This window comes from Eptesicus fuscus, chromosome 10 (genome assembly GCF_027574615.1).
Source record: "Eptesicus fuscus isolate TK198812 chromosome 10, DD_ASM_mEF_20220401, whole genome shotgun sequence".
Lineage (NCBI taxonomy): Eukaryota > Metazoa > Chordata > Mammalia > Chiroptera > Vespertilionidae > Eptesicus > Eptesicus fuscus.
In genome coordinates this window covers 77,103,306-77,118,353 of record NC_072482.1, presented here as the reverse complement: position 1 = coordinate 77,118,353, position 15,048 = coordinate 77,103,306, and the positions used below count along the sequence as shown (strand labels likewise).

Here is a 15,048-nt window from a genome sequence, read left to right as displayed (position 1 = left end):
CTCTATAATATGCTAAGTATATTATAATATACTCAATGTAATTACTGAGCTGTGTATTAGCTCTATTTCTGGAATGTTTATTTTTACTCCTGTACCATACTATTGTAATGTTGTACCTGTATAAAATACATTTTAATATCTATTGGTACAAGTCAGGTACTTCCCCTTTGTGTCACCAACTACAACTGTGAAGTCCCCAGACATGTTTCCAAACTTCTTTTCCAATACCTGCCTCTACCATATGTGCTGGGAAATCTAAATGTCACTCTTCTAGCATCCCTTGCACCTGTATCTGTCTGGCTGTGTACCCAAGTTCAAGCTAACGTGCTATGAGCAGAAGTCTGTAGCAGATTTTCTAGAAATCATAGTTCTGGTTTTTTCTAGCTTCCAGCAGTGGAAAACTAAGAATCCTATTGTCATTCTTTTTCCTAATAGAGCTATAACAAGTATGAGACTTTTTAAGGCACTGTCTCCTATGGCAGTATTTCCCGTATGTTTTTTAGAGGTTAGTAGATATTATGAAGAAAGGAGTTCACAATCATCTGGAAGTGGCATCCCATACCCTTGGAGATATATCTTGCACATTAGCTTATTGAAGCATCTAAATATAAATGTTTTGACGCTGTTTAATCTGGTGTTCTCAAAACTGATATGAGCATACAGAGTCATTTCCTCCTTTTCTTTTTTTTGAGGAACACCTAATTGGGTGCGGCATTTTAAGGAAGCCTGCTACAGAGATTGTAAACTATTTTACTTTCACTGGATACATGATTAAAAATGTGGAATATGTCCACTTGATTCAAGTTCTACCTCTCTATAATTACAAAAGATAAGCTCTTTAGTTTAGTCTTTATCCAACTATAATGACTGGTTGAGAATCAAACACACTTATGAAATGGCTTAAATTTATATTTAGCTCTCTAAATATTTAACACACCATATTAGTTGTTTCACATGTGTAGCACCTGCAAACAATAAACGAGTAAAGGTTTCATGTTTTGGTGAAACTTAGACACAGCCTAAGTATCCATGTCCTCGTGTTTTGGGATCTCTTTTCTCTTTTACTCTGGTTTTCATTCTGTTTCTCTATTCCTTGCCATTCCATATTGGATTAGTCACTAGTGCCAAATTCTCAGTCTCTATTGTCACTCTTTGGCAGTCATTAGTGCCAAATGCTCAGTCTGTATGTCTGCAATAGTAATCGTCAGTTGGATAATTCATATTTATTGTGACACGCAGTTTATGAATGATATTCTTTGTTCTTAAAATGTGTTTTCTCTACTAATTACATAGAGATGGTGAGGAGAGTAATTTGTCTGCCATATGAAAGTAGTTTCAGCAAAAAATGCTTCCTATAAAATGCCGGGACATGGTTTGCACAAGAACTTCTATGACATTAATACCAACTCAACTAGCTTGAGAGTTCCCTAGAAGACTCTCCACCATTACCCAGAAGGCTTTGCTTCTGTAAACTAGCCTTTAGTCTCCTTCATATCCCATTCTCTTTACTGCAACAACTTGAGATAAATCAATCTACTTATTGTGATGCAGATACTTCAAATACTGAACTTCCAAATTTTATGGTATATACCTTCTCAGGTACATAATGAGGCACTTAGTGATTCCTGTTGATGTCAAGATAAGGGCCTGGGAGAACACAGATCAAATAGCAATGGGAGACAGTAATTGGCTAGCCTTGTCATAGGCACTAACCGGCAAAGTTTGGAACATAGATACTATTGCCTTCAGTTTCAAATAGTTGGGTGAGGATTATGATTTGTTAGGTTTTAAAGGATCTAACATTTAATGTAGTTGGCCATGGATGGGATGAGGCCAGGGATTTATTGCAAGGAGTCTGCAACAATATACACATATGATTTGTAGGCTGAATAAAGTAGATGTTTTACAGGTTAGATGCTATAAGAATGCAATGGTTAGAAAGATAGGATCCCTGCTTATGTTTTAATGGGGAAGATAGAAGGTAAATGAATAAACAGCAGGTAGAGCATATAAGGATAAAGTTGCTATACAGAGGATTCAAATAAGGTAATGTGATAGAAAGCCACTGGATGACTGTTTAAATTGGGTGATCAGGGAAAGCCTTTCTGAAGTAATAGCCTTTAAACCAAGATCTGGTGACTAAAAAGGAGACAGCCGTGTGCAGATCTAGAGGAAGAGTGTGCCAGGTGGCAGACAGCAAGGGCGGTGGTCCTGTGAGGCTGGGAGCTTGATCTGAGGGTCAGAAAGGAAGCAGGAAAGTTAGGCAGGGGCCAGGGCATGAAGGGCCTTGTAGGCATAGGCAAGAACTTGGTATTTAATTCTCAGTGTGGTGAGAAAACATTGGAAAGCTTAAATAAGTTTGTTTTATGAACTGATCAGACCCAGGTTTCTAAGTGGTCGGTCCTGCTATGTGCTTTGTAGAGGGATAAGATTGGAATGAGAAGATTGTTTAGAAGTCTGGTTGTGAGGCAATATGTCTGGAGTAAGAACAATACCCAGAACAATAATCATAGTTAACTTTCATTCTGTACTATTGCATATAGGTACCATGCTAGGCATCACTTACATATCCAGTTTAGTCATTACAGACTATTTTTCAAATGAATGAGGGGCTGCTGTGAACCAAAAAAGTATAAATTAGATGTAAAATTCTCTTGATTTTAGTAGTTTTTGTCACCCAATTAAAAAAAATCAAAATTATAGTTATACATGGAAAGGTTTGAGTCATTTCTTGATCTGTATGTTTGAAAAGCAGGGACTGATGGTGTTAGGTTGAGAAGAATATTCGTTCCTGCTCAGTGCCTCTCTAGAGTGGCTTCCAGGAGGGTGACACCAAAATGTGGAAATAGGGAGGAGCCTGAAGGGACTAAGTTTAGCAGAAGGAAGTGATGGAGACAGGACCAGCTGTAGATGCATTCACCTCAACAAAGAGACCCTCAACCTTTAAAACGGAAAGTTCAGGGAGTGTAGCAAAAATGCCATTCCAATGCAGGCAAGCATCAACCTCTGGGGTTCAAGGGCCTTGTCACAGAAGAGCTGGGGACATGGTTTTAGAGCTGAACCCCAAGTCAAGTACAGTTTGAACCCTGAATCAAGTGCAATTTGTCATTAACTGTGGAAGGTGGTGTGACTTAAGGTTAAGGGAATTGGAGTTAGATTTTTAACTCTAGGAGGCAAGATTATATTGAAAGTGAAGAAAGAAAGTTCACCAGCCATCTCTTGGAGACCCTGCAGGGTGCCAATTGGATACCAGAGTCAGGCACAGGAGGAGGTCCAAAGAGGGAGAAACAGGAGCAGAAAGGTCAGGAAGGTTGACTGGACTCCCTAAAACAGAGCTGAGAGTTTACCTACCCAAAGTTGATCCCAATTCCTCAGGCTTCATGAGTCTTTGATTGTTGGTCACCAGATATAGAATTTGAAAGTATCTAGGACCTAAATACACTTAGGAGGGAAGGATATCTCCTTCTGACACATTCTGTTGGTTCTGGGGGGTTGGATTGGCATGAGTGATGTGCTAGAGCTGGCTTATACCTGTGTTCAGTGACATCATCAAGTCAGTACCCTGAAATTGACCATGATGAGAGAATTTACACCATAGAAATTGGGAAATATTATAATATATTATAATATTTTATAATCAGTCTCTCCCTCACCTCAAGAGCTCATTTACCAGCACACCACTGGGTTGGCTCATTTCAGAGGTGAAATTTTTAATAGCAGATTTAATCATTTTGCAGATGGTTGAGATAGCTAGGACTATGCAGCAGAACTGATAACCCACTCTCATATACCTTGAAAATATATCAGAAATCTCTTATCACCTTCCTTAAAATAAGCCATGGTGAAGATATGTTACAGGGATAAGAATCAGCAATGCACATTGATTCAGCAGTTCCTGAAATCAAAATGGAACTGCGTGGGGTCACTGCAGTGTGCATCTGTGGACACACAGTATTTTTAGGTTAATAGAAAGTCTCCAACTCAAAATTATTAATTGATGTTATTATGACTCTTGCTTATAAACTTGGAAAGCAGGTTTAACAAAAGACATAAGGAACTATGTTACTACTAGAGGCCTGTTGCACGAAGAGATTCATGCAATAGGCCTGCCTTCCCTTGGCTTCTAGCACCGGTTTTCCTCTGGCACCTGGGACCCAAGCCTTCACTCTGGCCAGAGTCTGCCTTCTTTGTCTTTGCTGCAGACTCCGGAGTCTGCAGTCTTCGTCTTCACTGTGGCCAGAGTGCCGCTCCTATAGATCCCCTCACCTCCCGCCCTCCCTCTCATAGCAGGCGTCCTGCCCTGCCCGGCCACTCCCCACCTGGAGCAGCTGGGCAGCCGCCATCTTTCTCCTTCTAATTTGCATATTCCCTCCTGATTGGCTGGTGGGTGTAGCGGAGTGATGGTTAATTTGCGTGTTTCTCTTTTATTACTGTAGATACAGTTGAATATTTCCACAACAATTTAAAAGTGGTTTGCTTCCTGGCCTTTATCAACTTCAAGTAAAAGTTTAAGGCAATTACCTGGCATTAAAGCATTGTAAAGCCCACGGTGACAGGTAGAATTTCCCAGAACAGCCTTCCATTTAGAGTGTTCGTCTGATCTGATATTAAGATTGAAACATAGCTTCAAGAGGCAATGTTGAAATGCTTACTTGAGTTCAGGTATTTACAGGTTTCCCCACCTCTTCTGAAGTATTTAAAACAAACTGCTCAATTATAAAACCCTTCCTCTGACAGGATTTCCATAGAGTGTGTGGTCAGCTTTCTGGGAAAATTAAATTGAGTTCAAGAATTTTGAAATCTGAACTTCAAACTTGCTGGATTTCCATTCGGTTTCAGATTTTCTTTCAAATGTTTTATTGCACATTGATTCAGCAGTTCCTGAAATCAAAATATCATAATAAGGGTAACAGGTATACTAAGTAAAGTACACCCATCTGGAACTCATTTTATTCTAAAAGAGCATACCTTTGACATTCAAGTAAGAATAAAAGCACTCCAATATGGTTAAAGAAAGTTTTGGAAAATCTTTTGTTCAGATTATGATTCTTAACTATTTGGGCCTTTCTATTTTTTTTCCTCTGAAATATTTAAAACATTTTGTTTGATAACCAAGATTGTTTCTTTGAAATGTAATAGGATTCAGGTGTCTCTGGTCACTCATCTCACACTCAGAAAAATGCTTTTTCTTTTCCCTCTTCTCTATACCCGTCCTCTCACTCTTTTTGAATGCATACTACTGAATGCACACATTCTCTAACCCGAGGCAAGCCCCTGTTCCACACCCTCTTGCCCTTGATATTGAGACCACCGCAAGCTTTCCTCCACCCAGATTCCTTTTTAACCACAGTAACCATGAGAGTTTAACATCCGTCTTTACCTTTCTCTCTTTCTTTGGTCTTCAAGCCAGGTATGAGCTATAAATTGAGGTAGGATGTACAGCTGGGTCAATAAAGGGTGGGGAGAAAAATGAAATGGGTTTCCTATCGTTTTTCACAAAGTTTGAAAAACAGAGTTGGCAAAGAGGAAAAAATAAAACAGGAAGCAGGATTGCACATATAAATTAAATATTTTCACCCCAACCCTCTTTAGATAGCCCGGGGGTATTAGGAGTGTGTGTGTTTTGGATGGGCTCAGCAAGCATTCCAACAGTAAATGGCTTCCTGTTCAGCATGTTCGAAGTCAGGCTGTCTTTTGGGGTTGGTTAAAAATATGTGTGAAATATGTACTTTTATTTCAAGCCAAGTCAAATGTTTTCAATCATCCCCCCTTACTTGCTTCTCTTCTCTTCCCATCCTGTCATTTCTTGCCCCCAGACAGTAAAATATACCCCCGAATCTGTTTTTCTTCCCAAAAGGAAGTTTAGTGATTAATTATGAGTTACATGTAAACATATATTATTGCCCTCGAAGGTATTCACCAAGAACCTGGCCAGTGTCACTCTGGGCTGGCATTTTTTAGTGTTAGATCTTGGTGAGGAGAAGTTAGAAGAGCATGCAAAGAAACCAAGTATTTGGCTCAGGCACCACAGGGAACCAATGGATAATTGAGGGTGAGAAATGGTCTATAACTTTTCACCCCAGTGGTGATGAACCTATAATTCCCAAATTGTTTATGTAATTTTCTATTTCTACCACATCAGTGACAAATATTATTTTGTACTGCATGTTCCTTGTGGATTTTTTTTTTTCTCATCAGCAAGGTCCAATGAGGATGCCTGAAAGGAAAATAACATACCTGGGGCCATCATACCTAGCAAGAAATGCCACAGATGTACCCAGGAGGAAAAATATAGACTTCTGGTGGAAGCCACAGAGTCACTTATGCACAGCGTTACTCTGATGTTGATAGATTTTAAAAATATATGTCCTATGATCTAATTAGAGAAAACTCTCAGATATTCAAATTTGACATCAAGCTCTCGAGGAACCTTTTATATTTGGCATAGGCTACTAAACTGCAAATACTCTGTACAGAAGGCTCAGGCAGAGGCCTTGTTTCCCTATGCCCTCATTTGACTGAGCCTGTTTAAATCCAGGAGTGTTCTTGGACAACTATATTTACTAGTGGTATTAGGTGTCAGAATTAACTTTAACATATTTTAAAATTTATTTAGTGTACCAGGTAATTAAAAAAAGAAGAAACTCCTATGTGAATTACATGGATTGTGTGTGAGGGGGAAAAAAAAGCCAACCTTTCCAAATGAATCTCTTAGGAAAATTTATCAAAGGATGTCTCTTGACATGTGATTTCAGGTTTTTGGTGTTTGCCGTTTTCAAACTCAGCAAATACTTATAAAACTGTTGACTATGCAAAGCTCAATACTAGGTACTGTTTACAGGATGTTAATGACTTGGAAGTAATTCACCGCTACAAAGTCTAACACCCTTTTATTACAAAAACTCTCAGAAAACTAGGAATATAAGGGAACTTCTTCAACATGGGGAAGGGTATTTATAAACAAAAAACCCATACTCAAACAAAAAACATTATACTCAATGGTGAGAGAATAAAAACTTTCCCCATAAAATCAGGAGGAGAACAAGGATCACCACTTTTACCACTACTATTCATCATTGTCTGGAAGTTTTGGCCAGAGCAATAAGACAAGAAAAATAAATAAAAATATTCAAATTGGAAAATAAGTAAAATTGTCTGTTTTTGTGGATAATATGATCCTATATAGAGAAAATCCTGAAGAATCCACAAGAAAACTACTGGAGCTAATGAACCAATTCAGCAAAGTTGCAGTTGCTCTATATTTTAGTTATAGCTTAGCATGTTAGTGTCTTCACTAAATAAGTCTAATGGCTTGTCCTCAGAACAACATTTAATGTTTTAAAATATGAATATGGAAAGTCTTTTATTGTATGGTTAATAATAATTTTATTTACTACTCCCATATTCAGTTTAATGTATAACATTCTCATGAGATTATGTTGGAAGTAGGTAAAATTTTGGTTAAACTTTTCTCCAGAAAGATTTTCTGTTTATATACCCATAAGCATAAGTGACAGGAGAGTCATTTAATTTTGAAAGAAAAACTACACTCTTAAGAGCAAAATCAAAACACAGCAGCAGCATAGCTGCCTCTGTGAAAAATATAACCTCACGTTTGAGTATGCATAGCTTTCAGGATCTAAGACAATACATAACAGGAAATACTAATTAGCAACCACTCTTACAAGTAGTCCTATGTGGTAGCACTAATTAGGCATTTTGTATGTTAATTCAGGCCTCAGATAGGCTTGTGAGTTAGGTACTACTATATCATCACCTTATAGACAAAACTGAGGCACCTGTTTGTGTCCCTCAAAAAGATATTTTGGAAGTGCCAGCCCCCAGTATTTCAGAATGTGACCTTATTTGGGAATATAGTTAAGAGGAGTTTCTACTCAAGTAGAGTGGACTTCTAATCCACTGTCCTTATAAGCAGGTGTCCATGTGAAGACACAGACACACAGGGAGAACACCGTTTGATGACAAAGGAGGATTGGAGTTATGCTGCTGCCAGCAAAGAAAGGCCAAGGATGGCGAGCCCACAGGAAGATGGGAAGAAGCAAGGAGAGATTCCCCTGCCAGTTTCAGAGGAAGCAAAGCCCTAGCCCCCAGAACTCTGAGACAATACATTTTTCTGTGTTTGTTTTTAGCTACCACTGTGTCGTACTTGGTTACAGCAGCTCCAAGAAATGAACACACCAAGTAACTTAGAAAGATATTTCAGTGTCTGACCAACTGCCCCATTGATCCATGAGCCCACCTCACCTACTTATCATTTTGCTTCCCTATTACATCTGTCCAATACTTGGTGCCCAATCAATGGGCTGAAGGCCAAAGACAATATGTTTGCAATTGTGACTGTATGTCTTGGAAATATCAAAGAACGCTCTGACTGACTCACAAAGTGAATATTAATTTGCCAATATTGTACTCGTTTTCTGGGAAGCTAATAATTGTGTGTTTTTGTTCATTTTGGAAGGACAGTGATTCACTAAAACAGTATGAACTATGCTGGCATCCTGTAGCAACATTTAGGTTTCTCTACCTCAGGAAAAACTTTAAGGTTTGTATTTTTTTCTTTTGTCTTGATTTTCATTGCCATATTTAGTCAGATTTTTTGTCTAATTTTGGAAAATTAATATGCCTCTTGGCTTAAAATAATAAACCATAATTTATCATTTGCACCATACTCTAATAAAAAGTGTCCTCACAATGAAAATAACTGTAAATTATCTTACATTGAATTTAAATTTTGGCTTTTTAAAATCTAGTTTTTCTTTTATAATATCAGGAAAGAAGTCTAGAAGTATAGGAATCTCACAGGTTACCTGGTCTCTAACATTTTCTGTTTATCCTCTTGATTAATTCTCCTCCTCTGAAGGAATACCCTCTACAGTCTGTGATTGACTGCCACCTGAAATTCTAAAAGCAGTCCGTTGTTTTTATATTAGGCATTGCCTTCTCATGGTAGACATGATTAAAAAACAACAACTAATGGTAGCTTCTTTACAATGCCTTTACTCTACCAAGCATTATGCTAAATGCCTTTATATATGTCATTGCATTCTTTATAAAAATTCTATGAAGAATAGTGAGATAGGTATTGATGATAAATCTGAAGCTCAGGTTAAGCTATAAGGTCCAGTAAATGGCATGTTAGATTTCAAATCCAGGGCTGTTTGGCTCACAGTGTATTTCCATGTCCTAGTCTCTTTTGTTTCCCAGAACAGGAGTATGGGCAGAAAATCTCTGGGGGCCTTGAAAATGGGAGCAGGAAGGTGCCTCAGTGCAGAAAAGAGAACAGAGGAGCACTAAGGACAAACTTCTAGCAGCTTAAAATTTTGCCTGGGGCTTGTCTTAAATCTTTTAGATATGCTTTATCTACTATGGTAACCACTAGACATATGGGATGATTGAGCATTCAAAATGAGGCTAATACAAATTAGGACACTTTTTTTTTTTTTTTTTATGTAGGAGAAATATATTACTGCTCTACTGTAAAGTTGGCAGCCCTGAGAACCCTCTTTTTAATGTAGCATGTCATGTATTCCTGCTCCCAAAGGAATGAGGAGCAGACATATTTCCACCTGCAAAAAATTAGGATTTCTAAGAAGTGTAAAATGTACACTGGATTTTGAAGACTTAATATGAAAAAATTAAAAATATCTTATTAATATTCTATATTAAAATATGGCTACTTAAAATTTAAAATTACATATATAACTCTCATATTTCTGTCAGACAACTGTGCTTTAGATGTTTAGATAACCTAGACACCCTGGATAATATTAATTTAAATGAAAAAATAGGATTTAATTTTTGAGAAAGGTACATAGTATTATATTTTAAAACTAATTTTTAAAAGTATACAACATACTATTTTTACCTTTATGATGATATTATTCACATTTTAAACCCAGTTCTTAAAAGCTATAATAGTGAGATGTGAAACTTTTAGTCATTGTGGTAGACGGTTTGAAAAAGTAGATTCAATTCTTTCATTTTTTTAATTTGAGCTACTTGGCAGCTCCTCTCAATCGGAAGTGGGATTTATATCCTTACTCCTTAAATCTGGGTTGGCCTTGTGAGTTGCTGTGGCAAATAGAATTTAACAGAAATGATGGTGTGTCAATTCTGGGCTTAGATATCAATAGGCCTTGGACTCTACCTACTCAGTCTCTCAGATCTTACCTATCTTTCATCTGAACAGACCTGAAGATATAACCTGCTAGAGGATGATAGAACATGTGGAGCAGAGACAGACTGTCCCAGATGAGATGATCTGTTATTATTATATGGCTGCTACAACAAATTATGATAAATTTAGTGGCTTAAAATAGCCATTTATTATCTTACTAGAGGCCCGGTGCATGAAATTCACACATGGGGGGGTGGGTATCCCTCAGCCCAGCCTGCACTCTCTCCAATCTGGGACCCCACAGGGATCAGGCCTAAACCAGCAGTTGGACATTCCTCTCACAATCCAGGAGTGCTGGCTCCTAACCACTCACCTGCATGCCTGCCTGATTGCCCCTAACTATTCTGCCTGCTAGCCTGATAGCCCCCTAACTGCTCCCCTGCTGGCCTGATTGACGCCTAACTGCTCCCATGCCGGCATGATCGTCCCCAACTGCCCTCCCCTGCCAGCCCAATCACCTTCAACTGCCCTCCCCTGCCAGCCCGATCGCTCCCAACTGCTTTCCCCTGCGGGGTTGAGGAGACTGGGGGACTGAGGCTGGATGAGGTGGGGCTGAGGGGACTGGGGGAATTCGGCTGGATGAGGCGGGGCTGAGGGGACTGGGGGACTTCGGCTGGATGAGGCGGAGCTGAGGGGACTGGGCGCCACCATCTTGTGGCTGTGGGCACCGCCCCGTCTTGTGAGAGTGTGGCAGTCAATTAGCATATTCCCTCTTTATTAGATAGTATAGTTCTTCTGTAGGTCAGAAGTCTAACACCAATCTCACTGGCCTAAAAATCAAGGTATTGTCTGGGCTTTTTTCCTTTTTGGAAACTCTAGAGGATAATCCTTTCCTTTACCTTTTCTGACTTCATGGGCTGCCTGTATTCCTTGGTTTATGGCTCCTTCCTTTATCTCCAAAGCCAGCAATTGCAAGTGGGGTTGTTCTCACCTCATATTACTCTGACCTTCTCCTTTGACTCCCCTTTACAATTTTACACACCCTTATTATTATAGTAGGTCAACCCAAATAATCCAGGTTAATCACATTTTAAGAGGACTTGATTAACCTTAATTTCATCTTCAGTCTTAATCAACCTTTGCCATATAAGGTAATGTATTCACAGTTTACAGGGATTAGGATATGGACATCTTTGAATACAACATCCTTGACTAGCCAGCACTTTACTAACCCCAGGAATTGATTGAGATGCATGAGTGAGTCTGATTGTGACCAGAACTGCCCAGCTGACCCTAGCCCAAATTGCTGGCCTGCAAAATGATGAATTAAGTAAAAGTTGATTGAGCACCTTAGTCAAAAGTTGGGTGACTTATGCAACAAAAGAAAACTGATATAGTCTTTGAAAACGCCCAACAAATGTTATCTGACTTCTTATATTTATGTAAAATACCCTAAGATCTAATTTCTTAATCCTGATAATTTGAGACATTTCATTTTTTAAACTGTTTTATTAATAATTTTTACTCTGGTTTTTAAAGTAATGGTGCTATTGGGACAAACTCTGTTCGTACTGAATTATTTGCATAACATTTTACGCATGAGATGTTAGGCATAATATTTCTGTGAGTCCCCTCAGAAAAACTGGGACTCTTAAAAAAAGTTTCAAATGGAAAATATGAACCAGGCAGAATAATTTCTAATTGAGGCACATGACATTTTTACCTTGTAATGTTTTTTAACCTTGTAATGTTTGATCTATGATCCCATGCTTTCCATTTCAAGTATTTACTAGCATCCTATGAAAGAGCAATGGGTCAACATCATCAGTTTGGTGGCAGAGTCTCATAAAATGGAACCCATCTGCCTCTTACAACCTCATGCTGTAAAAGTTCCACCAGGTGTGTGTGTGTGTGTGTGTGTGTGTGTGTGTGTGTGTGTGTGTGTAGGGGGTAAGGGATTTTCTAAGCAAAATTTATTACTAAGATTCTGAAACTGAAAAGTAATATACAAAGGTAATTTAATTTTTTGGCAACCTAAACATGCATACATTCAAAACTCTTGGAAATTGAAGGCACCTGCTAATGATTCCTGTTATAACCAGTAGATCAGGGAAATATATTTATGAGTAAATAAGTTGCATTGTTGAAGTATCTCGTCTTTTGCTTGTTTTGCTTTTCTGTTTTTAGAGTGTTTTGAATTTTTGTCGCCATGAAATTGGAGAAGGATGTGAAAGAATTTACTTTGTTTTCTACTTTTTTCCATAGAAAACAAATGGGTCTGGAGTGACATATGACCTTCTGAAGTCTTGTAAATTGGGCTGAATAATGAGGGGTATCTGTTTCTGAATTTTATTATTATTATGTTTCTCTTGGGAATCATGTAACCAGATATTGGCCTCAGGAGGATATCACGATGTTTTTTTTTGGAGTGGCAAATTAGATAAGCACTTCTTATTTTCCGACAGGGCTCATCTTATTCTTATTGGAAAGTTGCAGTTTCCACTGTAATGCTGCAAATGGCTTTGCTGCTCACTGGCAATTAAGACATCACACATTTCCCTTAGTTACTGGGGCACTAGGGAGCTCTACACAAAACTGTGCTTGTAGTGATGCTGCCTCTGCTTTCTGCTCTTAATTAGGATAGGACTGAGCAACTCTCGTGTCAGCACATGGTGTCCACGTGTGTGTTCACAGGCCGTTTGGGGAATGAGGTGAGAAGACATGTATTTTCCTAGTTACAAGTCAGTGTGCTTAGTAGGGATTTGAAGTGTTTTCACCTCACCTATGACGACAATATTGATTCAGTTTAATTAACCTAATAAGTGCAAACACTAAGTAGATGAAGATAAACAGGGAGATGAGAGGAGGAAGCACATTCATTGAGTACCTACTGCGGATGCACCTCCTTTATCATCATTGATTTTAATGCCGGTAACAGGAGGGATTACATATGCAGTGTATGAGTGAGGAAACAGTTCAGGGAGATGGAGCCAGGCATATAAAACAGCTGGTGTGCTGCCTAGACTGGAGTAAACAGTATTTTCTATTAATATGTGCATAGTAGGATGTAGCATTCTGCTCTGACTGTTCTTAAAAGGAAACCAATACCCAAATTTGTCTCAAGTGAGCGTTGGTATTCCGTGATTGACCCCAGAAGGCGACTAGCAGAGCCACAAGGGAGAAGAATCGGGGTCTGACTTGTCCCTGCACAGGGCTAATACTCAAGTTTGGGCTGTTGTCGTTTAATCCCTTTTAATCTGGCCAACCTGGTGCTTCACCAGCATCAAACTGCTTCCTCCCAAGCTTTTCATTTGCAGAAACAAGAAGACCCTTGAGGCCAATAACTAGTTATTTCTTTTTAAATGTTTTAAAATAAAAATAATAGTGTGAGGCTTTTGCTTCTGCTCTCTTTCTGAAACGACCCTTGACAGGAACTGGAAATACTGTCGTTCTTCTCAATGCAGCCATTATCTCTTGTGGCCAAACGGGATGTGGGAGGTAGGGTGGAATTCCTGAGTTCTTTGTACATAGGAACAAAATGTCTGTCATTTAGTTAAAATAAATTATTGATTTTTAAATCAAATCAAAATATTGAGTCAAACAAGCAGGTACTGTACTTGACTTTTTCCTTATTTGTAAGAACTGTTTTTCACTATTTTATGAATAGTGGGGGGAAATAAGGGGTTATAAATAATGAAAACATGTCTTAGGCTTCATGAAACCCATAGACAGTTATAGGAGTCTGAGACAGTTATAGGAGTATGAGTCCATTATTTTCCAGGAATATAAATGATTTTCTTTCTTGCCTTATCAAGCAAGCTGACAAATGCTTTAAACACTCTTTTAAAATACTTAGTTTCCCTCTCCCCTGGAGGCCTGTGCACGAAGCTCCGATCACTCATTCCATCGGCCAGTGATTTCTCCTCTTCCTGGGAACATGGGTGGTAAGTGTCCTCAGCTGCACTGCAGAGCTTGGGCTTGGGAAAGTCTTAAGAGCAAGGCAAATGCCTGGTTTTACTGGAAGGAAAACAGAGAAAGTTGGACACATATTAAAGTGGATAATGACAGATAGGTTTAGCAGATCAACCGTTGATTTCCTCCAGTGATTAAGAGATGACACAGTTTGTGGTTGCTGTGTAGTTGTTTTATGACCAGCGAAATTTAGGTACCCGTGGTCTGGGAGTAAAGAAAGTAAAAGAATGGCTAATGATCACATTAGTTTCTTATTTAAATTTCCTCCTGTGGGTGAAAAAGGGGCACATAGTAAACCTGACAAGCTCAGGGAAAGCCAGCATGGCAGGCCCTACAAACTCAGAGATTGAAAGTAACCACGTAGGATGGTCTGAACATAAAAATTCCTAACTAAAAGCAGGTCATGGAGGGTAGGCACATCCTAGACCTGTAGCTTTTGTGGGGGTCTAGAATGCGTCACTCCAAGTTGTGCCCCTGTGGTATGCAGATTGTTTTGAGCTAAAGGCACCTTTAGCCTTTGGCTCAAGAGAAATGTCTGCCCCTCCCAATGACCTGGAAGAATGTGAATTAGGGGCCTTGCCCATAATAAGCTATTATTAGAGATAACTACTTTTGACCTATCTATAGGGCAGGGCAAACTTCTATTTACTAAACCCTTGTTCTATCATCTTACAATGGCTCTTTGAAACCCCCAAGGTGCATTACCTCATCCCTAGCCCAGGAGGTCTTCTGTGCCTCAGTCCCCTTTCTATCTTTGAACCTCTCCTGCATGTAGGGGTTTCTGGCTGTCCTATTTATGTGGGGTTCCCATACACATATATGTATTAAATTTGGTCATTTTCTTTTGCTAATTTGTCTCTTGTCTACTTGATTATTAGGTAAGTCAGAAGAACCTTGAAGGTAGAGGAAATTTTGTTCCTCACCCACACTTTCAATCT

General features: G+C 38.9%; 1 long non-coding RNA gene and 1 pseudogene across 1 annotated transcript in view; one reads left to right on the top strand and one right to left on the bottom strand.

Moving 5' to 3' along the window:
• Window positions 1–15,048, top strand: part of LOC114230743 (uncharacterized) — a 161,787-nt gene that overhangs the window by 50,662 nt on the left and 96,077 nt on the right. The window lies entirely within an intron of this gene.
• LOC114231202 (small nucleolar RNA U109) lies at window positions 9,467–9,593 on the bottom strand (annotated as a pseudogene).